This window comes from Balaenoptera musculus, chromosome 21 (assembly GCF_009873245.2).
Source record: "Balaenoptera musculus isolate JJ_BM4_2016_0621 chromosome 21, mBalMus1.pri.v3, whole genome shotgun sequence".
NCBI lineage: Eukaryota > Metazoa > Chordata > Mammalia > Artiodactyla > Balaenopteridae > Balaenoptera > Balaenoptera musculus.
Window position 1 is genome coordinate 6,788,095 of NC_045805.1, and position 25,821 is coordinate 6,813,915.

The window sequence follows — 25,821 nt, forward strand, 5'->3', positions numbered from 1 at the left end:
GCATCTGAGTAAGATAAATGCGTGCGGAACAAGGGGCCCGGGACCCCGATTCCCAGGTCCCCACTGGAGTGGCGCCCGGGCTCGTGGTGGGAGGAAGACGACGGGGATAAAACAAGGACGCTCCCCCCAGTCAGATCCTTCTCTGCCACTGACGGCTCGACCCTGAGCTTCAGTCTGTGCAGCCTGGGCGATTCCAGGGCTGCCCCGGGGGTGGGGACAGGGCGGGAGCCACGGCCATGGAGGTAAGGTGCTCAGAACAGTGGCAGAAGACGCCTTCATCCTGGCTGCATTCTCAGCAGCTTTCGACACTTGGAGACGTCCCCTCCCTGCTCTGAACCTCGTGTCATGTCCCCTTGGCCCTGGGACCCGTCACCCCTGGTTTTCTCCCCGGGCCCCTCCCCTGTCTGGGCTCGTCCTCCCCACCGGGCCATCAGGTCCCGAGGACAGCTCACAGCCCAGGCGGTTAGAGCCGTCCTGGCAACAGATGACCAGCGATTCGCTTCTGTCCTCGCTGCTGACCTTCCCTGAGCTCTGGGACCAGAGCAACGCCCCACCCAACTCTCTCTCTGGACGACTGACAGGCACTATACACTCCCCACATCTAACTTAACTCAGGTCTTCATTCCCCAGCCCGGTCCCATTAGATAACAGCTAACAGTTACTCAGAGCCTACCGTGCGCAGCCCTTCTAAGCGCTTGATGTGAAGTAGCTCATTGAAACCTTGTCACTGTTTCCAGTTTCTGTTCCGGGTGACTGAAAGAGCCCACGAACTGGGTCGGGCATGCACCCCTGCACCCTCGTCACTCACCATTTTTCTTTTTTTACGTTGAGGTATTAAATGCATACAGTTAAGTGCACAAAGTACACTAATCTTCAGCCACAGCCTAAGTTTTTACGTACGCATCTACCTGTTTAACCACGGCCACCAAGGTGGTGGTCTCCAGGCCTCAGGGGGCTCCCCCGGGCCCACCGCAGAGAACTCTCCGCCTGCTGCCTCCACTGACATAACCTCTCTTCTGAGCTCTGTCATCACCGATGCTTCCCGTCTGAGACTCGACCACAACGATGGAGGCATGTGGCACATACTCTTTTGTTTCTGGCTTCTTTTGCTCAACACGCTGTGTACACACACACACACACACACACACACACACACACACACACACTCTTAAACCCTCCAACAGCTTCCCATTACTTGGAGCAAAAACCAAAACTCCTAAACGCTTTCCATGGACCAGCCCCTACTTCTACCTGCAGCTGAATCTCCACCCTCCGCCCCGCCTCTGTTCCGTCACACCCGTCTCCTGCCAGCCTCCTTCTGGCCACGGGGCCTTTAAACACGCTGCTCTGTCCTAAACGTCTTATAAATACTAACTTTTAGAAGACATACAGATAGCCAACAGGCACATGAAAAGATGCTCAATATCGCTAATTATTAGAGAAATGCAAATCAAAACTACAATGAGGTATCACCTCACACCAGTCAGAATGGCCATCATTAAAAAGGTTACAAATCATAAATGCTGGAGAGGGTGTGGAGAAAAGGGAACCCTCCTACACTGCTGGTGGGAATGTAAATTGAAACAGCCACTATAGAGAACAGTATGGGGGTTCCTTAAAGAACTAAAAATAGAACTACCATATGACCCAGAAATCCTACTCCTGGGCTTATATCTGGAGAAGACTCTAGTTTGAAAAGATACATGCACCCCAGTGGTCACTGCATCACTATTTACAATAGCCATGTAAATAGACATGGAAGCAAGCTAAGTGTCCATCGACAGATGAATGGATAAAGAAGATGTGGTACATGTATACAACGGAATAGTAGCCATAAAAAAGAATGAAATAATGCCATTTGCAGCAACATGGATGGACCTAGAGATTATCATACTAAGTGAAGTCAGACAGAGAAAGACAAATATCATATGATATCGCTTGTATGTGGAATCTAAAAAAATGATACAAATGAACTTATTTACAAAACAGAAATAGACCCACAGACATAGAAAACAAACTTATGATTACCAAAAGGGGCTAGCCAGGGGTGGGGTGGAGGGATAAATTAGGAGTTTGGGATTAACATATACACACCACTATATATAAAATAGATAAACAACAAGGACCTACTGTACAGCACAGGGAACTCTACTCAATATCTTGCAATAACCTACAATAAGAAAAGAATCTAAAAAAGAATATATAACTGAATCACTTCGCTGTGCACCTGAAACTAATACAACATTGTAAATCAACTATACTCCAATAAAAAGAATACTTTCAATCCTCATAAAAATGTGACGAGGCAGATGTTATTATTATTCCTCATTTTCTATACGAGAAACCGAAGACGTGGAGAGGAAGTAAGTTGCCTGGGGTCGCAAAGCTAACGGGTACGGAGCTGCTGGAGCATCCAGCGGCCCCCGGGGCCACACTGCTTCCCCTCGAGCTCCCCCAGGATGCGCGCACCTGTCTCTCCAGGCGAGGTGCCTGGCCCACAGGAGGCTCTCAACGAACAGCTGCATGAATGAATGGGCGTCGGCTCTTACTTTCAGCTGACATAGCCCAGGTACCTCGTAGCTTACTGGTGGCCATGCATGTGTGTGTGTGTGTGTGTGTGTGTGTGTGTGTGTGTACGTGTGTATATGTACATGTGTATGTATTTATAATGTTGCAGGGGCACATTTTGGTTTTTTTTGGTGAGATGCCTCTTGGAAGCTGAAGCTATAAAACTAGCCGCGAGGCGACAGCTCTGTTACTAACTCAGTCCTATGTGACACATCCCCGGGCTCCGTTGCACAAGTCTGCGGACGTCTAACTTAACGCATCTCCCGTATGAGCCATCTTCCTTCCGCTCCTGTCTCCCTTACTCAGTCACTCAGTCTCAAGACTTCAGGAGCGCCTCTGCTTTCTCCCTCTACCTGCGACAGCTCCTGCGTCACCTCCCTGCAAGTGCCCGTCCCCGGAGGCCAAGGGACACGGGGAGGCCAGAGCAGGCCAGGCTCCAGGAAGAACCTGGGCTTAAGTGTCGGCTGCCAGGGAGGCTCGAGTGGCCTCGCGTGAGCCCTGAAATCTCTGAAGTCTCAGCTTCTACAGGTGTCCACAGTCATCCTGTCTACCTAGCAGAAATGCTGGAAGGCAGAGTGAAAGTCCGTGCCAGCACAATGCCTGGCTCCCAGGGAGCTGCTAATAAAGGCCAGCTGTCACCTTTCCACCTCAGTTCAGGCCCTGCTTCCTCTCTGCTGACGTCCCCGAGAGCAGGGCGCCGAGGAGTTCGGTGGGCATAACTGGCTGACTAGGGGTCCCATTCGTGGAGGTTAGGGAGGCAGCGGTTGTGCAAATTAACAATGGAGATGCTAAGTGATAGTCAACATCTGCCGAGCATTTGCATACAGCACGTTTGTTAAACTGTTCCAGCTGTGTTCCGTAGAGCATCCCATTTTAATTGCTACAAAAGTCCCGTGAGGCAGCGACCATCATTAGCCACATTCCACAGCTGGAAAACCGGGGTTCTGAGGAACGTGGCCAAGGTGCCGTGTCGTCAGGTGGACGGACGGGCATCCAAACCAGACGCGTCGTGACAGACGCAGAGCCCTTCACTGCATTAGTGCCCTTCACCGCACCGTGTGCTGCTCTAAATGACAGCCCTGCGCCGCCCAGGGAGGACCAGCAACCTCGGAAGCCCAGAGTAGAGCCGTCGTTTCACGCCCATCAGTCCTGGCGACAGGAATTATCTGAGGATGCTCAGGTCTTCTATTCTAGAGCCATCTTTGCCTTTCAGATAGGTCTGAAATCATGACATTCCCCTAGTCCAACCTGGAGCTCGATTTCCTTGCTAACGTGGGATTGGGATTTACGAAGATTGCACGCGGAGTCCCGGCTCCTCATCCCAAGGCTACGCGACGTCTCTGTCCTCGCTCTTCTCACCGTCACATAGGAGCCTAAGAGAGTGCCTGGTACCCGACGGGCCCCGCACAGCACGAGGGCGGGGCAGGGAGCTGGCCGGGGTGTCGCGAGGGAGACGGAGGCAACTGGGGCTCGGAGCCTGTGTTCCAAGAAAACTACAGCACCCCCGGGGGGTCAGAACAAGATCCACGTCCTTAAGGAACCTCGCATTGCGCAACGTGCTGAGCCCGTGGCGGAGAACGCAGCCTGCACTTAAGCCGGCTGGCACGCCATTCCCCACGTCTGACTGCGGACGTGCAGGTGCAGCTCCTGTCGGTGGGTGAGGCGACCTGGTGGCCAGTCACCCTCACATCTTTGTCCATTTAGGAGAAGTGGAAGCAGGCAGCTGTAACAGTCTGGCAATGGGGAGATCAGAGCACCACCAAGCAAGGAGACCGGAGACCAGTAAAAAACGGTGCGAATGACTTCAGGAATCCTTAGGGCTCTTGGCAGAAAAAGCCTCAGGCAGAAGCGTGTGTTGCCAGGCATGCAGTATGGTTTCTATAAATCTCCGCTGGTTTTTGAACTTTTAACATTCTTTTCTATCCTTTTCCAGCTTTATTGAGATATAACTGATATGCAATCAGCAGAGGTTTTCACACTACAATGTTTTATAAAAACAGTTGAGAGAAATTCCGAAGAATTTAAACAAAAAAACCAAAACAAACAAACAAACGAAAGAGAGATAAGGGTAGAGGAGAGGCATATACAGTAACCCTTGGTGTTGGCGCACCTGGCCCTGGCAGAGACGGGTGACATCTCTCGGTTATGAAACTCCCAGTCAACATAGAATTGGAAAAGATGAAAGGAAAGGCACATCAGCGTGAAGCCTCCACTTTCCTAAGACATTTTCCTCAAATTCTCATTTTATGCAGACAGAGAAATAAAGTGCCCAAGGAGAATCACCCCTGGCTTAGCTTTCCCCAAAGTTACACATGAATGAGACTTCCTGTCTGCGCCTCACAACAAACCGTAGTTTAAGCAAAGGCAGAGGCATTTTCCCCCTTCCTTTTACTGAATTAAGACGACCGACATTGGAGCTCGGAGCATGCCAAACTTGGATTTTTTCAAAGCGTCATTTGAGTTTTAAAAGCTACATAAGTGATGGGAACATAATCGTCTAGGGAATCCACAACTAACTTTTTAAAAAGTCATAAATCTGGATTTCACGCCTCATAGTTTTCAACAACTGCAAGAAATAGGTCAAAGCTTGGAACACGGTGGGTTCTCTCCCTCCCGTGTCTGCGGGCTGGCTGCCCCGGGCCTGCTCCACACGCTTTACCAGCCACCACATCAGCTCTCAAGCTGTACTTGGTTCTGGATGGCTTTTCATTGCTCTAACGCTCATATAAAAGAAAAAAATCCTGATAAAATACACATGGAGATAACTCCTTGGCTTTGTAGAACTTCTTAATTTGATCCTTTAAAAATTGTCAGGCAGTTGGCAAGAAATCTGCAAACTTATAAGAACACTAGAGCAAGTCCATAGTGTAATTTAAAGTTGGGGGTTCTTGGCAAAGTTTTGGAAAGGGCTGAAAAACCAAGCGCGCGGGCAGGGCTCTGTAGGTCTTGATTGTACGGAGCAGTCTAACTTGGGCTGCGTGCCGGCATCACTTGGGAAGCTTTAAAATACTACTGCAAGGGCGTCACCCCATGGCAGTCGGGTCAGAGCACCTGGCGGGTGCAGGCCTTGGCCTCAGGAAGTTTTAAAGCCCCCTGGGTGACTCCGGTGGGCTGCTGGGCTGAGACAGGATCACAACCCAGTTCTTAAACTGGCCTGCATCCTGCGGGCCACCTGGGGAGTTTTAAAAATACCAGTGCCCGGGTCCCAATCCAGACACTCTGATTTCACTAAAGAGCTGTGGCCTGGGTAGCCGGAGTTGAAAAAAAAACCAACAACCCCCCCAGGTGATCCTAATGGGTGAGAACCACCGTATTATAATCCTAGAGGCTCTGCAAAGCGGGCGGCTTCACGCTGGACGGGCCCGTGTGCAGTTCCAGCGGCCACAGGCTGAGAAGGCATCTGTACTAAATGCGTAGCAAGTGGGCCCTAGTCGCCCTACATTGATCCAGCGCCCAGAGAGGAATAAAATACGGTCCATGACTCAAAAAGCTTGAAAGAGGAGGGGGGAAAAATCCTGACATTAAATCAGTTCAGCCAATGCAATGTCAATTCCAAGGCAAATCAGCACCGGCGCAGAGATGAGCTTCCTTCTGTAGAGCTCTGTTCTCCGCTCTCGCTGGGGTGTTCTCTCGCCGGGGTGTCCTCTCGCTGGGGTGTTCTCTCGCCGGGGTGTTCTCTCGCCGGGGTGTTCTCTCGCCGGAGTGTTCTCTCGCTGGGGTGTTCTCTCGCCGGGGTGTTCTCTCGCCGGGGTCTTCTCTCGCTGGGATCTTCTCTCTGGGTCGTCCTTCCTCTCCTACTCAGGCGTCCTCAGGCCCGGGAGTCAGGCTCTCTGCCGGCAGCAGGCACGGTCTGGGGCTGGTGGGTCAGGGGTCCGGGGTGGCTCTGAGCTGCTGTGCCAGCCTCGCAGGTAGGCCTGCCCTCCCTGCAGCTCCGGCCAGCCCTCGCCTCCCGGGACTGCCCGACCAGGGCCGGTATTCACCTGGCTGGCCCTCCTCGCCCAGAGCCCGGCCGAAGCCCAGCTTCTCGCGGGCATACTTGGTTGCTTCCCTGCCAAGCGCATCCTGGACAGGACCCAGCTTTGTGACATGGGCCTCCTGGTTTCCCACGGTTGTCAATCCTTTTCTGGGTTTCGTTTTGGTCTCCACGTTTTCTCCCCCCGAGGAAGCTCCATTCCATGCTGCCGCTCACTGTGGGGAGAGAAGAGGCGTTTCCTTCTGTCCCCTCCCTGGGGTGGACCATCACTGGCCGCCTGACTGGGGAAGTCCTCTAACTGGAGCACCATGGCGTTTTCATAGAAAATGACCGTGGCACCTGACGTAGGTCAGGTGTTTTAATGAAGCTTTTATTCAAAGCCATATTTTGGATTGAGATTTATGAAATGACCTACTGTGAATTTTATTCTTAGGTCAACTTATATCCACCATTCATTTTTAGTTCACTTTAAAATCCACTATTGTGAGTTTGCAGGTTTGAGTTGAGATGGATTACATTTGCTTTCTCAAAAGGTCCCTCCCCCTCTTCTTTGAGGGTTGCTAGATGCTTTTAGATATTTTATTCCACATACAGACAAATGAAAGAACTTTGTCATTTGCAGGTTTCAAAAACTTATCTTTCCTTTATGCTTACAATCAGGCATATTCTTCAGAGTATGAGGGAAAATAGCCTCCAGAATCTTGGAGTGCTATGGGATTTAGTAATTTGTGGACTGCCGACAGGCACCAGTGAACTTACCAAATATTTAAAACCTTGTTTACACATTTTTTCCTATTAAAATAAAACTTACCAATCTAGATTTATTTTTTTACAAAGCAAATTAACATTTTTTATTTTATGGAAACAATTTCTTTAATTCCCAATGCTTAAAAATGAAACACGACTTCTCTATATCCTTCGAATGATGGCACAGGCCAGTGTCCACAGACCCCTTCCCTTCCAAGACACAACCTGGAAGGCAAATGTCTCCCTTCAGAGGCCAGCACGCGGGGTCCAGCTGCTCAAAGCATAAGAGGATTGTTTCAGAAGATACTAGTGGTTTGCTGCGTTACGCCGGGGTTTAAGCATTGTTCACATCTGTGATTTATTTGCTGCTGAGTCTTTGGTCAGAAATGCAACCCGGGCCGTAACATCTTTCTGATGATCTGCCTTGTTGTGTGGTTTCTGGGAACAAGTCACAGCGAAAGGCCAGGGGTCCCCGGCTCTTAAGTTTCAAAACAGTTATCCCTGGGCAAAACAAGTTCTTCTTCAATGGGTGTGAAGCCCCAATGGAGTAGGGGCCTAGGGAGGGAGGAGAAAAAGGGCAACTGAGAAACTCACAGGAAGGAAAGATCCCTTCAGGATGTCAACAGTTGGAAAAAGGGATAAAAAATGTCCCAAACATGATGATGGTTCTAGATTCTAGGAGCCCAGGAAGAACGGGGGGCTGGGTGCCGGGAGGCCGGACTTCCTTCTGGTTCTCTGCTCACAGCCGGCTGCGGGGTCACGGTCCCGACGCTTCACCTGACCCTGCATTCCTTACAGGGGAGGCGTAAGCATGAAAAGGAGTGATTGGCTTTCCAGGAAACAGCACAAGGGCCTGCAGTTGGTGGAACGACTTCTCCAGGCTTAGTTCTCACCTATAACGTGGAGCGATGGTGCTGGATAATTTCCTAATGCTCTCTCGTGTGGCTATTTTGGATTTGATGGTTCCTTCTGGTCAACTTCTTTGCTGTTACTCCTTTGTACTTATAGCGACTCATTTCACCCCCCAGCTAATTCCCAAAGCTTCTACTGCACTTAAGTTTATAATTCTCAGAAGTTCTGTCCGGATTACAAAACTATGCTGGGGAATTCAGATGTTCACTGGAACGTTCCATCGTATTGTAACCCACTCAAGCTAATAGTCCTGGAGGTTTATTACGGAATTATTTTTTTTCCCTTGAATTCATCATTTGGGTACTGGAGTCCCTACACAGATCAGATGTGAATGGTCTTGTTTCTTCTCCACTTTCAAAGGCTTTGCTTTTGGCTAAAACATCGCGGGCTAGTGGGCGCACACATCCGCTGGCCTTGGCAAGAGCTGTCACTGGGAAGGCACAGTATGGCAGCCGTGCGATGCCTGTGGCGCCTGCCACCGTGTGTGCCGCTGCAGCGACAGGCAGTGGGGACGGCTGAGCTGGGGGGGGCGGTCCAAGGACCAGGACGCCCAGGTCTCCAGCCCAATCGTTACAAAACGCCCACTGACTTCAGTGGAGATTGAATACGAATACCTTATTACACCTGCTTCTTAGTGTCCCATAGAATCACCGCATACGGAATAGCGACTGCACCAAGTTCAGGAACGAGATTGACTCGGGATGGTTTCAGAGTTACCGGCAGCATACTTCCCATCTGTTTGTTGGAAACCCAGCCCAACCTTGTAAATAAGTCATATCTATGTAACTTACTGAAGGTGGGGAGATGCTTCCACGCCCAAACCCCCAGCCCAACCCTCCGCCGGTGTTCTCACCATCAATTACATCTCACAATGCAAATGTCCCTGGCGCAGGGCACGCGCTGCCTTAAACTCACGTGAACGCGTAAACCACCAACGGTCTCATTTTCTGGCAACGCGTATGTGCTTAATTTATTCTTTTGTGATTAGCTTTTTAAAAATGGACTCTATTGAGGTATAATTTACAAAGGATAAAATGTTCCCAGCTTGGATGCACAGAGTCTGATGCTTCTGACAGGCGTGCACACCCACGCAGTCACAGCTCCATCAGGGTGGGCGTGTTCGCGTCATCCCCAATGTCCCCTGTGTCCCTTTGCATTCCTTGCTGCCCCCATCCCTGGACCACCACGGGCCAGCGGACTAATGTGGCCTGTCCTTGAAGGTCCCGTAAAGGGAAGGACACGGCCCCGCGCCGTGACCGCCTTCGTTGGCTCGGCACAAGTGTTTGAGATTCAGCTACGTTGCTGTTTGCTCCTTTTTACGGTCGTATTTATTGTTGTGCTGTTGGATGAACATACCATAGTTTTCATGCATTCACCAGCTGATGGACATCTGGGTTTTTCCAGCTATTAGATATTATGAATAAGGCTGCTATGAACAGTTACAAATCTTTTTGTTGACAGATGCTTTCCTTTCTCTTGGGTAAATACCTAGAAGTGAAATTCCTGGGTCATTTGCTAGGTATACATTGAACTTTAGTAGGAAATTGCCAAACAGTTCTCTACAGTGTTTTATACTCCTGTCAGCAAAGTATGAGATCTAGTTGCTCTGTGTCTTCGCTGTAACTTGGCATTTTAGTTTTGGCGTTAATTTGTCCATGGTGGGTGAGTGTGGCCATAGCTCACTGTGGTTTTAATTTGCATTTCCCAGATGACTAATAATGTTCAGCATCTTTTCATGTGCTTTCTTTGTCATGGACATAACTTCTTTTGTGAGGTTCTGTTCTTACATCTTGCCCATTTTTAAGAAATTGGATAGGGTTTAAGAATTCTTTATACATTCTAAATACAAGTTCCTTTTCAAAAATATGGAATATGAATGTTTCTTCCCTGTCTGGAGCTTGCCTTTTCATTTTCTTAATGGTGTCTTTCAAAGAACATAACTTTTCATTTTCATGAAGTCCAACTTATCAATTTTCCTTTTATGGTCAGTGCTTGTGCTTGGGTTTGTGTCCTAAGAAATACACAACCCAAAGGTCATGAAGATTTTCTCCTACATTGTTTTCTAGAAGTGTTTTCAACCAGCATTTTTTGACAAAAGTGTAACGTATGGAAACCTCACTAGAGACCAGACATGGAATGGGGAAGAGGAGGGAAAAACTAAGAAAAAGGATGAGAAATTTGGTGACAAAATAGAGCTGGCCCTCTTGATAAGCATACATATTAATGGGATCATGAAAATAAGCACAGTCCTATAAACCCCAAGACCTCACAGAAACAGATGTATCCTGAAGGAGAATCAGGAGGCAGTAGGCACTTACCACTTTCTGATTTTTCTTCCTTTAAAAAAAAATTTAGAGTGAATTCATTTGTGGGGCAACTGGGAGAACACAGGCTGCAGACTAATGCTTGGGAAGCGCCACAGCTGCCTCGGGCTTATAACACACTTGATACACACAAATATATATAAACATATACATGCATAAGATTTATTTTTTCTACTTCAAGACCATACTTGCTGGGCCATATTTAGCTTACCGCTTGTCTTAAAATAATCAAAATGGAATAGATTCCAACAGCACAAACAAGTCTCCTTGAGAGGGTAGTGAGAGGTCAGCCCCAGGGGCAGAGTTTAAAAGAGTAAAACATGCAGAGTTGGGCCAAGTGGTGACTAAGAGGGAAGGAGATAAGATCTGTCTACAAATACCTGGAGGCTGTAAACAACGGGAGAGTGACAAACTAAACCAGCTCACAACAAAGGCGGCCCAGGAATTCGCTGTGCATTCAGGAAAGGAAGTAGACAGGCAGGGAGCCTTCCCACTGGCGCGTTCTCGCTGGGATGGGCAAGCCCGGCCCTCCTCCCCCAACTCCCGCCCGTCCGTTCTCCCCAGCTCCCTGGTGCTCTTCATCCCCTTTGCAGGGCCACCATCAAGATCCTGGTTTCACATGCCACGTGGCTGTCAGGCCACCTCCCATCAGGGCTCTCAGATCTAACTTCATCTGCCTTCACTCCACTGCCCAGAAATCCTCACAAAAACTGTGGGGACCACGTCCCTCTCTGGCTCCAAACGCTGCAGATAAAAGTATAAGGACCTTGGCAATGACCTTGGTTTGGTCTTCAGGCCTCTACCATGTGGCCCCTGAAGACCTTCCATCCTTCCCAACAAGCACCTGTCCTGAATCTCTCTGCTCAAGGAGACCGGCCTTCCAGACCTCGACCCATATGGCAACCACTGCCATGTCACCCCCTTCCAATCGGATTCAGTTTTAACCCAAGATATTATAGGTGTCTTCAATGTATGATGCAGGGGATTAAAAAAAAGAAAGCAAAAGTGTGGACCTTGCTTTCAAGAAGCTCATAATCTCCCAGTAAGAGACATACATAAACAATTAATTAAACGAAGTTATATGAATTATCCTTTTTATACTATAGTATTTATACCGGTGATATGAAAATAATACTGTAAAACCATAATAGAGGGTGAAATTAATTTTTCCTGGAAGGTCTGGGGACTGCTTCCCAGAAAGGCTTGTCCCAGGATAATTAGGAAAAGGATGTGTGTGTGTGTGTGTGTGTGTGTGTGTGTGTCTGTGGTGTGATGGGGGATGCTGATGGTGTGGCCTGGCAGGGGAGAGACGGACACACACAGCTTGGTGTCAGGCATGGTACTGGGTCCCGGGTAGCCAGCTGGCACTGAGGGGCAGGGAGGCAACGGATGGTGGGAAGGTGGGCTGAGAACAAGTGTTGGGAAAGGTCTTGCATGCCTTGTTGCAGAGTTTGAACTTGATCTTGCAGGCAAAGGTGAGTCACCTGAAACGTAACATGATGTAACATGTAACATGATCTGTGTCTTCCAGAGACGCATCTATAAGGGGGACAGAAAGCAGTGACAGCGGAAGTGGAGGGAGGCGACGTCTGGAAGACACAGCTGGCGTGCCCTGCAGCCCCCGGGGGTTCAAGACGCCGCCGGGGTTTCTGGTGTGCGTGGCTTGCAGGGCTACGGATGCAGTTCCGGGAGCCCCTCCTTCCCGGGGCGCGCAAGCCCACGTCTCTTCCTCGTCACCTCTTAATGGCCATTTTCTCTCTCTCTGCGTGGGCGCATTCAGCAGTTATGGACTGACGCTCCCTGCTTTTCTCTCACCTCAAGGTTTGCTCATCCAGCCGTGTTAACAGGCGCCGTGCTGCGCTTTTTCCAGGTGGCGCCGCTGTTCAGCAGTGTAGCCGAGGTGGAGATTAAGTCTTAGCAATACACCCACCTTTAGGTGGGGGGGTCTGTCGCTGTAAAAGCAACCGGAAAGCATCTTGGGGGAGGGGTGGGCTTCCAGACCTTTCCATATTGCCTCATAGCATTTTGGGAATTATCTTAGGTATCTCTTGCATCGTTTATCAATCCAAACAATGTTAAAAAGAAAAAAAAACTGTATTTATACAAACTCAGAGGGGTGTATTACTTTCATTTCATAGTAATATTGTTTTGTTCAGTGTTATCCAGTCAATGAAGGAAAAAAGAAAACCTAAAACCAAAAGAAATCTTTCAACGCAGAACCATAAAGTTTCTGCCTTGTCACATTTACAGTCTCGGGTGAGTCTAAGAGCAGGAGGTGAGACATTGCAAGCCCAGACCTTCCTGCTGGACGGAGGCTTTGAGGCCCCGCTCAGTGTGAGCAGGACACGCACCTCAGGGTTATGTCCACGGTGCTGCAATCTCGTAAACGTGCCCACGGCGGCGGGCTTGCAGACTTCAAAAGGAGGTACTGCCTGGGTTCGAAAGTGAGCCAAAGACCTTAACGGACACCTCATCAAAGACGGTCCTCAGATGGCAAAGGAGCGTATGAAAAGATGCTCCGCATCATGTGCCATCAGAAGAATGCAAGCTAAAACAACAGTGAGGTAGCCTTGCACGCCCATTAGCATGACCAAACTCCAGGCACCGACAGCACCAAAGGCTGACAAGGGTCTGGGGCAACAGGGGCTCTCACTCACCGCTGGTGGGAACGTGAAATGGCGCAGTCACTTTGAGAGACAGTTTGCTGGTTTCTCATCAAACTAAACATACTCTTATGTCCAGTCCAGCGATCACACGCCTCGGTACTGATCCAAAGGAATGGAAAACTTATGTCCACACGAAAACCTGCACACGAATGCTTATAGCAGCTGCGTTCATAATCGCCAAAACCTGGAAGCCATAATATCCTTCAGTGATGAGTGGATAAATAAACTGGGGTACCTCCAGACAATGGAATATTATCCAGCACTAAAAATAAGTGTGCTATCAAGCCATGAAAAGGCACGGAAGAACCTTAAATGCATACTTCTGTGTGAAGGAAGCCAATGTGAAAAGGCTATATACTGTATGATCCTAGCTCTATGACAGTTTGGAAAATGCAAAACTATGGAGAGAGTGAAAAGATCAGGGGTTTCCAGGAGTTGGTAGGGGAGTGAATAGGTGGGGCACAGAGGTTTTTAGGGAAGTGAAACTACTCTGCACGATACTATAATCATGGATACACGTATCCAAACCTATAGGATGTACAACACCAAGAGCAAACCCTAATGTAAACTATGGGCTCTGGGGGATGAGATGTGTCAATGGAGGGCCATCAGCTGTAACAAACGTACCATCTGGTGGGGGTGCTGTTAACAGGGGGAGTCTGTGTGTGTGGGGAGGACAGGGGGTGTATGGGAAACCTCTGTACCTTCCCCTCAATTTTGCTCTGAACCTAAAATTGCTCTTAAAAGAAGTCTTAGTTAAAAACAGGAGCGGCACAGCTGCTTCTGGGAGGGGTACCACTTGTTTAGCACCTGCCCCTTTTCAAAGCCTCCTGTCCCACTGTATCTCTGCATCTTTCTGAGGTGTCTTTGAATGGATAGCGCATTTGTTAACCGTCCGAATTTAGCAGAGGGCTGAGGCGCAGGCCACACAAGTTAGAGAAGGACTGGGGATCACCGGCAGGAATCCTGACTCCCAGGCATTCTCCGGGGACCCCGCCCTGCACTCCCTGCAAAGCTCCCCTGGAAGCAGCACCTGGCTTGTTAGTGCACCTGAGCTCTTGCCAGGGTGGCTGCAGCTTCTGCATGTTTTAAAACACCATCCCAGCCTGATCTTTCAGAAAAGGATGGGAAATTAAACCTAAAGATTTCTGTGTCGACACAAACTCAGCTCAAGTCATTCCTATAAGGTTTTAATACTAGGAATCAAATTGCTATCTAGCTTCTGCTATTAAATGTTTACTAAACAGTAGCAAATAGAACATGAATCCACAATGCTTTTCATCTTTATTAATCTCAAATCCATTCCCCTGACCAAGGGTTACTTTTGAAATAGCAATAGCATTGAGGTAAATGTCTGTTTCACTTTGTTTTCCCTTATGTTTTGTACATAGGTAGCTACCAAAAATGCATATATACAAATGTATAAGGAGAGAATTCCCCCCTGCTTTACTTATTTAGTCTTGATAGCGGATATTTTTTTTAAAAAGTACACAATCTCTAATTGAATCTCTATGCAATTTCCTATACCCATCCAGTCTCACTGCTTAAAAAATACCAAAATGAAGATAAAAAGTAAATCCAGGGGAAAACTACCAGGAGACTATTTCCAACAACAGATGACTCAACGAGCACCTGAGAATTTGTTGTACTTGTATGTGCCGAGGTTCTGAACTTCCTGTTTCAATAAAATACCAAACAAGTTGTGTTTCCTTTATAAATAAGCTATTACATCAAGCCCTGTTCCTATAATCTCAGGTTTTTGTCTCCATTCCAACATTTTCTTTGGCAAATGTAGAAACATTCTAATTAAAGTGGAGAGGAAAACAAGCATCATTCATCACGATAAGAATAATGCACAAAAGCACATCCTCGTTTTTTCATTCTTTCATGGTTCTGCCCCACTTTGAACAGTGTGGGACTGGCGTCATGCAGTCCCAGGCTAATTCCCAGGTAATGACTTGAAGCAAGCCTGAGTCACTGGAGAATAGAATTAATTCCAAAGGTATCAATAATTCCTGTCACAAGCTTAACATTCTCTTAAAAATATCCTTCCGGGCCGAAGAGGAAGGCATTCCTTTAGGTCATCACGTAACAACATCAAGGTTTCTTTTTAAGATTCCGAGATTAGAAGAGGCCTTCCTATTTATAACCACGCAAGCCCAAGTTGAAAGGAATATTCTCATTTCCCAGGAGTCTTTAAATGTTCACGTTTATCAAAACTTTTAAAAGCCATATATTCGCTCTAAGAAGTACCATCTAAATAGGTGCAATGCTTTTTAAAATGCATGGTTGAATCACAATTAGGATCTTCTCACTGCTTTCCTGCTCCTCCCCAGTTAAGTAGGGTGTGTGTGTGTGTGCACGCGTGAGAATACCTGTGTATACATGTGTGCATTTTATGCAAATGAGAGCCAAAGCTCCTTTTCTTTTAATTTAAAACCACTGTATTTTGGAAAGTCAAAATCTGAGCTGCACCCAAGGGGAAAGCTGCAGTTCCGGTGTGACTGCAATAAGAAACGAGCAAGTTCTTACTGCGATAAGAAACTGGAAAGTTCGAGGCTTTTCCACTCCCATCTGTTGCCAACCCTTTTCAGATTCCAGTTTGCTATTCTTGGGTTACAGCAGGCAAGGGAAAGCCCACCTGCTCACTCTGCACCCACCCTGTACCCTCCTTCCCCGGGGGATGTGCCGCGGCGGCAACATACAAGGTGCGGGTGTCCCTCCGCCTCTGCCTGCAGACCCCAAAGCTAAACGCGGTGCAGACGTGCGCGCTTCAGCTGGGAGGGCCGCAGAGACGGGGTCACCTGGGGTCACCGGCACCAGTTACCTGGGCTGCCCTAAAGCACCGAGAGCACCGACCTCTGCAGGCAGTCTTTCTGGGGGCAGTGCCCTCCACTCCTCCGCTTCCTTTGCGCGGCCACTTGCCCGAGCCGTGTGCACGGGAGGGGCCTGGCCGACAGTGTTCACTGCTGACCCACGAGCTTCTCAAGGTGAGGAGCCCGGACTCCTTTTCTCTGCTGCTTGGGGCTGGCGCCAGGCTGTCTCTGGTGTCGGGAGCTTCTGCTTTGCTCGCTCTCTCCTGGCCCCTCTTCCCTTTCTGAGCTCTGCCCCGATGGTGGCTTCCCAAAGGCTGGAGGTGGCACTGCTTCCCGGGCGAGTACAGAGTCTCCAACCCGGACTCCCGGCCAGGGGCAGGAGCATGGCATCTCTCCCGGTGACCCGCTGCCTTCATGTACCTTCCTCCTGCCCCTCCGCAAATTCTGTGTGTGGGACATTCTCGTTGGGGGACTCAGGGGCAAATACAGGCACACCTTGCAATTGTAACACCAAAGATCACTTATCACCATAAAAATGTAATAAAAATTTGGGCTTCCCTGGTGGCACAGTGGTTAAGAATCCGCCTGCCAACGCAGGGGACACGGGTTCGAGCCCTGGTCCAGGAAGATCCCACATGCCGCGGAGCAACTAAGCCCGTGCGCCACAACTACTGAGCCTGTGCTCTAGAGCCCGTGAGCCACAACTACTGAGCCTGCAAGCCACAACTACTGAGCCCACGAGCCACAACTACTGAAGCCCGTGCACCTAGAGCCCGTGCTCCACAACAAGAGAAGCCACCGCAATGAGAAGCCCACACACCACAACGAAGAGTAGCCTCCGCTCACTGCAACTAGAGAAAGCCCGCGCGCAGCAGCGAAGACCCACCGCAGCCAAAAAAATAAATTAAAAAATATATGTATATAATAAAAATTTGAAATACTGTGAGAATTCCCCAAAATGTGGCACAGAGACACGAAGTGAGCAGATGTTGGAAAAATGGTGCCAACAGACTTGCTCGACGCAGGGCGGCCCCAAACCTTCCATTTGTAAGAAATTCAGTATCTGAGAAGTCCAATCAAACGAGGTGTGCCTTTACACACGTGCAGACGCGCTAAGCTCGTGTTGGCTGGAAAAGGACCGCATCCCCTGGCAACGTGACTGTTTATTATTCAGCCCGCGCTGACCACCGTTTGCTACGTGTGAGACTCTCCGGAGGTGCTGGGGGCAGAGAGACCAAAAGCAAGGACTTGTCCTCGGAAGCTCACCTTCCTGCTAAATGCAGGGTGAGTACCCACCTGGGGGTGGGGAGGCGGGTTCACTAAGCGAAACACGGCGCGCTTAGGGAAGCGGTGAGTTCGGAAGTAGCGCGGCGAAGTCAGAGTCCGAGGCGAGCGGGACTGACGATCCTGAAGGACACGCTGCCGGAACCAGACGAACCAGGAAGAGAGACGAGCTCCTTCTCCTTCACCCCGTCCCCCTTCCAGGTGCCACGAGCGCTGGGCTCCCGCCAGCAGCTCCCAGAGACAATCCAGGCAGAGAACGGCGGGTGAGCGCCGGGAGGGAGTGAGCTCTGGCCCGGGGCGTTTCTTCTCCTTCATCCCCGGTATCTCAGTGCCGAGGGGCACCTGCCACCAGCACGTAAAGTCCACCTGACGTGTCAGGCTTACCACCTGTGAACAAAGTGACCAATCCCTGCTCTAGAGTCTGTATTCCGGACTGGATTGGAATGAGGCCCCTCCAGATGTGTGACGAGGCCCAGGAAGAGGACGGCAGGAAACGCCGCGCCCTGCCTCTGTCTCCTTTCCTCAGTGTTTTCTCCCTATTGATGGTGATGATGGTAAAGATAACCTTTGCAGAGCCTTTATGGGCACCCGGCACGCCGCCCGGGACCAAGGTTAGCACAGCGACTTGTCCGCTTAGTTCTCAGAGCAGGTGAGATCATGGCCTCGCCAAGGTGCAGGGAGGTGACGGCGGGTGCTGGTCCACCCGGGAACTGAGGGGACTGTGTCCAGCCGTGGGGCACCCAACCCGGTGCTCCCAGCCACCGTCACCTTCTGCGGGCGGTTCGCTCCCTTCCTGTCCCCTGGGGCGGGGGTGTGCGGGAAGGTCTAGAGGATCCTCTCAGGTCCTCTGCTGATTGAATTTACCTATGGGACCAACTGTAAAGCTACGACTTACCATAGCATCTACATAATAGGGTCTTTGTGTTCATCCTTTGCTTTTGTTCCCTCCAGCTTTGTCGAGGAATAACTGACAAACGACAACTGTATACACTGAGCTTGTATGATGTGATGTTTTGTGTACACAACTGTATACGCTGCGCTTGTATGATGTGATGTTTTGTGTACGTACACGTTGAGACGACGACCGCAGGAAGCTGGTTAACACACCCACCACTGTGGGTGGTGGGAACACCTAAGATCTACCGTTCATTCTTCACTTTTCGTCCTTCTATGTCGCCTGGGTTGGGCCTTGGCCGTCTCACGGTTGATACTGATCATCTTCCACTGCACTGTATCACCCTCCAGAAGACTGCGAATCCCAGGACACGAGGGGCTTCTTTGGCCTGGATCTGGCTGGGTTGTTTCAGTTCTAGATTGTTGGCATCTCCTGTGTTCCAGGCTCCGCGCTGGTCGCTGGGCATACGCGTCAGACTCTGCAGTCCACGGCCCGTCCGCAGGCGGGCTCTTCCGTGCGCCTGCCCCCTGCCGCCGGCTACTGCCTCGTCCGTCCTCCGTCACGGGGTCACTACTGTTCCAAAGCCTGGACCTCCCTGTCTGTCATGAGTGATGGAGCCAACCGTCCTGGATGTGGAGTTACTCCCCTCAACAGGCAGATGCCTTCACCTCCTCTACTGTGTATAACCCGTGGGCGTGCGGTGCAGGGGGCCGCCCCGTGAGGCTCTCCGGAGCTGCCTGAGCTACAGCGGGAGAGCCCACTGCATTCTTCCCCCGACCTCCCAGGCGACGAAACTCAACCCCGAGGCCATGAAGGACTTGGGAAAGGGCACAGGCCCAGTTAGAGGCAGAGCTAAGATCTGAGCCCAATAGAACTATCAAAGTACCTTCCGACCTCCTCTTCATTTAGGTTAAAAATATGTCACTCGCGGCTTACCCCCTTCAGTATAACACAGCAGAAGCGGCGCTCGGGGAACGTATGCTAACAGCATGTGAAAAACTGTGTCTGGAAGGACACAAAAATGTATTTTTTTTTTGTAAAAGAGGAAAAAGGAAAGAAACCTTCCCATTTGACCATTGTTTCAAAATCAGTTGGACATAAGCAGTGGTGCTTGTTTCTTGGTAATGCCCTAGGAGTTGCCTGGAGGGGCTCTGAGTGAGTCGGTAGGGCCACGAGGAAGGATTTGCACGACCCTTGGGAGTGGGGTCCTATCTCAGGGCCGGATCGCAGTGAAAGCGATAACGTTCTGTAACTGCAACTCCCGTCGTAAGGAGGTGTTCTGGGTAAAACACTGGTCGTGCGTCGTCACCTGGCTCTCGCTGCTCTGCGGATTTGCTTTGGTGAATTTTCTTAAGACAAACCATCCTTTACGATAAACCTTCTCCAGGATCCTGCACAAGGAACGTGCCCGACTAGGTCCACGCAGAGCACGCGGCAGGGAGGCCGTGGGGACAGGCCCGGCACTGGGCCCCCCTGCACGTGGCCTCACCCCGGCTCTCCTCATCTCCCACCAGTCACAGCAGCGACTCATGAAAACGGGGGCCCCGGCATGAGGATGCCGTGAAGCCGGCCGGGGACCATCACCCCTTTTCTCTCCAGAGCTTCTGTTTGCCCGCAGACAGACTGCAGAGCAGCTCAGATGTTCCAGACCAGGAGCCGCATTCGCAGAAGAAGAAAGCAAGAAACAGAGCCTGCTTTTATCGGATGACTACCATCTTAGCAGAGAAAAACCTTCATGGGGGAAAGGCGACCTTCTCCACTCGAGAAGCCCTCAGCGGCAATTCCACAGCACTGCACGGGCTCTGTAAACATATACTGATAACATTCCCCACACTGGGTTTATAAAGGTGCCCCAGACCTCCTCTCAGTCTGAGCAAAGACAGAAATCCTCAGTGAAAAATAGCGTCTGAACCGCAGCCTTGAGGCAGCCAATTGAGAACAATAAGGCCCTAAAGAAACAAAAAAACAAGACAAAACAAAAGAAAAACAAGGGTCTACATCACTTTAAAAGTAAATAAGTACAGCCTAAACATTATAGATTGACTTTGACTTAAAAAGAGGAAAGAGAAACTGACTACTGCAGGGAAACCGTTTTATCTTCGAATTAAAAGCAAATGAGATGATAGCAAATCTTTACATCCATGGTACGGAGCCCAGTGTAAACCAGAAGCAAGAGTGGGTAGGGGGTTTCTCAGCAGATGCTCCCTTCCGTGGCTGCTGGGTTGGTGGTTCTGTGTTGGGGTTCAGAGCCCTGAGAAGGGGGTCACCGCTCATCCTGTTGGGCCACCAACCGAGGTCTGAGCATAGACCAAGCCCCTTCCTCTCCTGGGACTCAGTTTCCTTATCTGCAAACCGAGAGGGCAGCTCAAGGACTCTGATACTGAGAAGGTCCCCTTGGGATTTACGAGCATCGAGTCAGAGTCCTGTGCTATTTCCTTTTGAAATGACTTTCAATATCTAAGGCTTTGCTGTCCCACCACTCACCAGGTGCTCATCACTCCAGGAGCTGCACAGGTGCTTTCAAATGTCTCCTTTAATCCTCACACCAGCCCTGTGTGTTGGGGTTATCATACCCATTTAACAGATGGAGAAGCCGAGGCTCTGAAGAAACTTACTCGTTTTCTAGGAAGTACTAACATCTGCTTTTCTACCCGGCTACACTGGACTCCAAACCAGCGCCCACCTCCCGATGCAGGTAACCGCCTTGTCTGAAAAATCACAGAAAAATTCTGTGATAACCGGCAAATTCAGGCTCGCTGTTGCATTCAGGGAGGGAGGGAGGGAGGGAGGAGAATGGAATGGGGTTGGGGGGATATAAAGGGAGCTCTAACTTTGTAATATTTTGTAAAATTTGCAATATTTTGTTTATGAAAAGCAAACAAAAAAATGGAAGCAATGGCAATAAAATATTAAAATTTGATCAAGCTGAGTGGTGGGGACATTTATATTCTACTATTTTATTTCTATAAGCTTGAAATACTTCATCAAATGTATGTATAAAGGAAAAAGTTAGTAACAACACTCTGGTAGAGGTTCACAGTTTTCTGTTCTCAGTTTGCCTCATAGAATTTCCCCCTTCTGTCCCGCAGGCTTCGCCTGGCATTTTATTATGAAAAATTTCAAACATCCAGGGAAGTTGAAAGAATTTTACAGTGAACACAATTTACCCACTACCTAGATACATACATAAAGTAAGTTTCCTCTCCTTCTTTTGCATTTCAATAAACATAGAATTTGCCATGGATCAAAATGAAGAATTCTATGGGTTTTAGACTAAGTTGCCACTAGTCGACTTTGAATGCCCTTCTATTGAAACCCAAAGCAGAAGCTGAGTCTCTTCGTGTTATTTCTGTGAAATTCAACCATCAAACTTCACCAGTGATCCTGAAGCAGGAGGTGCCAGAATTACTTGCTTCTCTAAGGGCCATATCTCCTGGAACGCAGTGTTTATCTATAGCTTATTACCCAGCTGACAAAGCACACTGGAAGGGAGACCCCCAAAGAGGTTTCTAAAGGGCTCTTAAGATACTATTGTGTTTAAGGACATTTAGGAATTTTTAAAGCCTAGAGGATGGGAGAGAAAAATACCTGTCAGTCTAACCATTCATCCCACACCGGGGTTGATTTCAGTGGGGAAATTTCCATTATCGGTGCATACACTGACCTCAGGGGCCAGGAGTGAGGAATCGCTGTTACCAGGGTCTGTTCCTCGACGTCTGCTACTGTGTACACAGCGCGGGAGAGCAAGGCCCTAGTGATCAAACAGCCCAGCGTTCGGCCGCCGCACAGCCCACAGCACAGCGGGCCCAGCTACCGTCAGCGGCAGGCATGCAGCCGACCAGAGTGGCGGATAGTTGGTCACGGCACCGAGTGAGGGGCCGCGGGGTAGGAAGGCCCAGGTCTGAGGCCGGTCTCCACTGCCCCAGGAGGGTCAGAGTGGCCGCAGGCAGCTCCGGCTCCCTCCTCTACGAGGCGGGGCTCATCCCCATACCCGCCCCATAGAGTTACTGTAGGAGCTGAATCGGAACACGGGGCGAGGATGAACTTCAGAAACTCTCAACTGCTCTTTGGGGACTTCCCTGGCGGTCCAGTGGTTAGGACTCGGCACTTCCACTGCTGGGGGCCCGGGTTCGATCCCTGGTTGGGGAACTAAGATCCCATAAGCCGCGTGGTCCAGCAAAAAAAAAAAAAAAGAACAGGCAGTCTTTCACAGAAGATAGCTGTGAGAGATCTTTTCTATCAGTGCCTTTAAGAGATTACGACCTGCTCGTTGGAACCTCACAGCTCTGACGCCAAATCCTTTCCGTAGGCTCCTCTAGTTCGCTTTGTCACGTTTCTGTGATAACTTACTGCTTGTGACAACGTCTCAACACAGATTGGCACCCGACAAGCCACATGAGGAAAATTGGTTTTAGAGCCACATTCCAGATTAAGCCCTTTGTCAACCTGAACCCAGAAACCAATAGATCCTCCAGTGGCCCTTGGCCAACTGGACTTGAGTTTGAGAACGAGCCCACCTCTTCCTCTTCCCACCCAGGATGTCTTGCTGTTCGTGGTCACTGCTTTGTCTTCGGCTGCACTGGCTTACAAAACTTTTCAGAAAACATAAACCGAATGTTTTTCACTCTCTCCATGCCTGAAACGATTGCAGACTGATACCATTTAAGACAATGTCATTCCCCTCCCCTCCTTCCACTACTGACCTTTTTGCTTTATGTTTCACTCTTATTTCTATGTGTAATGATGATACAGTCGGGACCTTAAGTTTTTTACTTGCTGTCATAACACACTCCCATGCTATTGAAAACCCTCTGCAAAAATAATTTTTCAAACTCTGCATAATTTACAGTCACTCTTCTGGTAATGAATGCCTGTCCCTCACTGCCTGACTTTTTGCTCTTCTAAAGAGCTTTCTAATGCAAAAAATTTTTAAATGAGGGTAGCATTTGACATTCAGTAGAACAAGATAACTCATAGGGACCACGTGTGTCTTTTTAATGCACGTCTTGCAGGTATTTTAAAGTAAAAATATTTATGAGTGGAAACTTCTCTTGAATTATTTTCATTTCAATAAGCATATATACTGAGAATTATCCAACAGACACTGCTGCATCATCACACCTTGGTTTTATGACAAATAAGATATAAAAGCATTCAAATGCTGTACACTGACTTAAGAATTCATAAATCCTTGATACTTTGCATGTAATTTGTTTAGCTAGAACAAATACGACAGCAACATTTGAAAAGTCACTGAGGAAAACTGGGTCTTTCATTTGTTCTCATCGGACACCTTAGCAGAGCATCACAACCAGAAGACAGGCAAAGCGTATGGCACATAGTAGGTACTCAAAGGAAGTTTCCCTTCCTTTCCCTCCCCCACGAACTTGTCTTCCTGAAAACAAAACTTTGTTGTTCAGGATTTCATCATTTCCAGATGCCTGCTCTTCAAATGACATCCAGAGCAATACACACTGATGTCACAAAGCCTGGAATGTCTGGTGGGAAACCAGCAGTAGGTGAGCTCACTGGATACTAAGATCCTGTTTTCATGTCAATATCCTTAGTAATAAAATATGAGGAAAGAGAGGAAGTATAGCATATAAGTGTTCCTCACTCACTATCCCAGCCTCAATTTACACGGGAAAAGATTCCTATAAACAGAGGTGTCAGTGATTCAAGAAGGAAAAACAAGAAAAATTAAAAAAAAAAAGAAATCCTTAATAAGTGAAAAAACATCATTAACTATACCTCTGTGTCACTAACATTTCTCTAATGTCAGTCGCTATAGAACGAACCTGCCCTCCTGAGACCGGCAGGAAGACAGATGTCTGGGGAAAATTCTTGTAAATTTATCTAGGTAGTTTGATGACTTTTATACTCCAATTTTCACACATTGATTATTTAAGAAAAATCTGCTTGGAAAAGCAAAAGTCTGCTTTCAGTGATTGCCCTTTCATTCTTTCAACGTTGCAATTTCTGTCCCTTTACCCTTTTGATCATTTTTTCTGATGTCCTATAAGTAACAGCCGATTACAAACTATGTGAAGTCTCCCACTGGAGTCCCTTCCACTAGAACTGGGATTCCTGCCCTCCCAGTATTGTGCTAGCAGGCGGTGCAAGGCATGACTCCGGACCGCAAACAGCTGGGGGAGATGGGCAGAGATAGAAACCATGAGCCCAAGGCCTGGCCAAGGCTCACAGTGTCCTGGGAAGGCCAGTAACCAGGAATGTCTCAAGCATGTGGACCAACGAATGATTCTGCTCAGCGTCTATCTGGGGGACAGTGAGAGGGCAGGGCTCAGGGTGTTTCTACTGTCCTAAGCAATCCGGTGCCGGCCCACGCTGACCCATTCCACCCCGCAAACGATGGAACCCTCCCTTGGGACGGGTGTCCTCCTACCCGCAGGGAGCTGCTCAACTCCTCCTTCCAACCGCAAGGCCTGTGTTCCCAGGGACATTCTCATGAATGCAACTTTCTTTTCAGAGTTCTCCTTTTCCAAACCGTTTTTTTTTTTCCCCTTTCTTTCTTTCTTTTTTTTTTTTTTTTAAGTTTAAGTGAATTCAGTTCTTGCTCCAGTAAAGGTTGCTGCCCTTTATAGACTGACAGCTTTGTGCTCGGCCCAAACTTCCTCCTGGTTCCCAAGCACAAGGTCGGCCTGGGAGCTGCCGACACAGCCGCCTCCCCGTGGAGGTGAAGGTGAGGGGCCCCCGTGTCTCCGCCGGTGGAGGCCGGTCTGCTCAGGACCGGCCCTGAGCTGGTCGGCACCCCCCTCACTGCCATGGACGTGCCCCTTGCTCTGTCCCCTCATAGCCTCCCTCAGCAAAGTGGAAATTCTTCCTTCACCTCTGTTTCCCAAAATGGCCAGACTTTGGGGAGCTTGAGACAGAATGGCTCAGAGATAACCCGGACGGCAGGGAGCCTGAACTCTGTGCACCCCTGTCCCCGGAAGGCCTTTGTCAAGTGGGCTAGACTCACGTCGGTCAGAGCACGCTCACCTGCTCAGAGCTCACGCTCGGCATAAGTTACGCCATCAGCTCGGGCGACAGAGCGAAGCATCCCCGCCGTATGCTTCTGGGGGTGGCTAGCTCACAGGCCTCTGTCTGGGTTCTCCAGACAGGAGCTCCACAAGCATTCACCTTCTTTCTCATTTACCAAAGCTCCCTTGCCAGTAAAAATGCATTCTTACAGAGAAGCCCTGAGTTCAGCCTTATCACCGGGGGATGTTTAAGACCACAGTGAACCACCCAAGTCCCAAGACTGCTATCCTTCTGAAAAATTACCAAGTGATATGCAACCACACACAAATGGATGCCAAAAGTTGTAATCAGATTCCTAACAATCAAAAGCTGGAAACGACTCAGAAGTCCATCCATCACTAGATGGGAAACAAATAACATTCTGGATCTCGGGTGTAGTGGCGCTCACACAACCGTGCAGCTGCCAGAAGTCATCGGCGAGGCCCTGGAAGTGGTGAAGCGCACTGCATGGAAGTCAAACCTCGATAAGGCTGGGAGAAAAGAAATCACGAGCTGAAGCAACCACCAAAATCTAAACCAGAAGGAGATCTTGTGATAGCAAAGTCGGAGGACATCCAGCTGAAATCCCACGTGGCCGAGGTAGAAGTCAGCTCGG

General features: G+C 49.2%; 1 protein-coding gene and 1 long non-coding RNA gene across 11 annotated transcripts in view; one reads left to right on the top strand and one right to left on the bottom strand.

The window, feature by feature from the left end:
• Positions 1 to 12,569, top strand: part of LOC118887735 — a 159,156-nt gene extending 146,587 nt beyond the window's left edge. For all 3 annotated transcript variants that reach the window (XR_005018136.1, XR_005018137.1, XR_005018138.1), the window contains one exon: positions 12,056 to 12,569. This is a non-coding gene — a long non-coding RNA (uncharacterized LOC118887735). The remainder of the gene's footprint in view (positions 1 to 12,055) is intronic.
• Positions 1 to 25,821, bottom strand: part of MCPH1 (microcephalin 1) — a 299,005-nt gene that overhangs the window by 95,651 nt on the left and 177,533 nt on the right. The gene's annotated exons all lie outside the window — the stretch shown is intronic.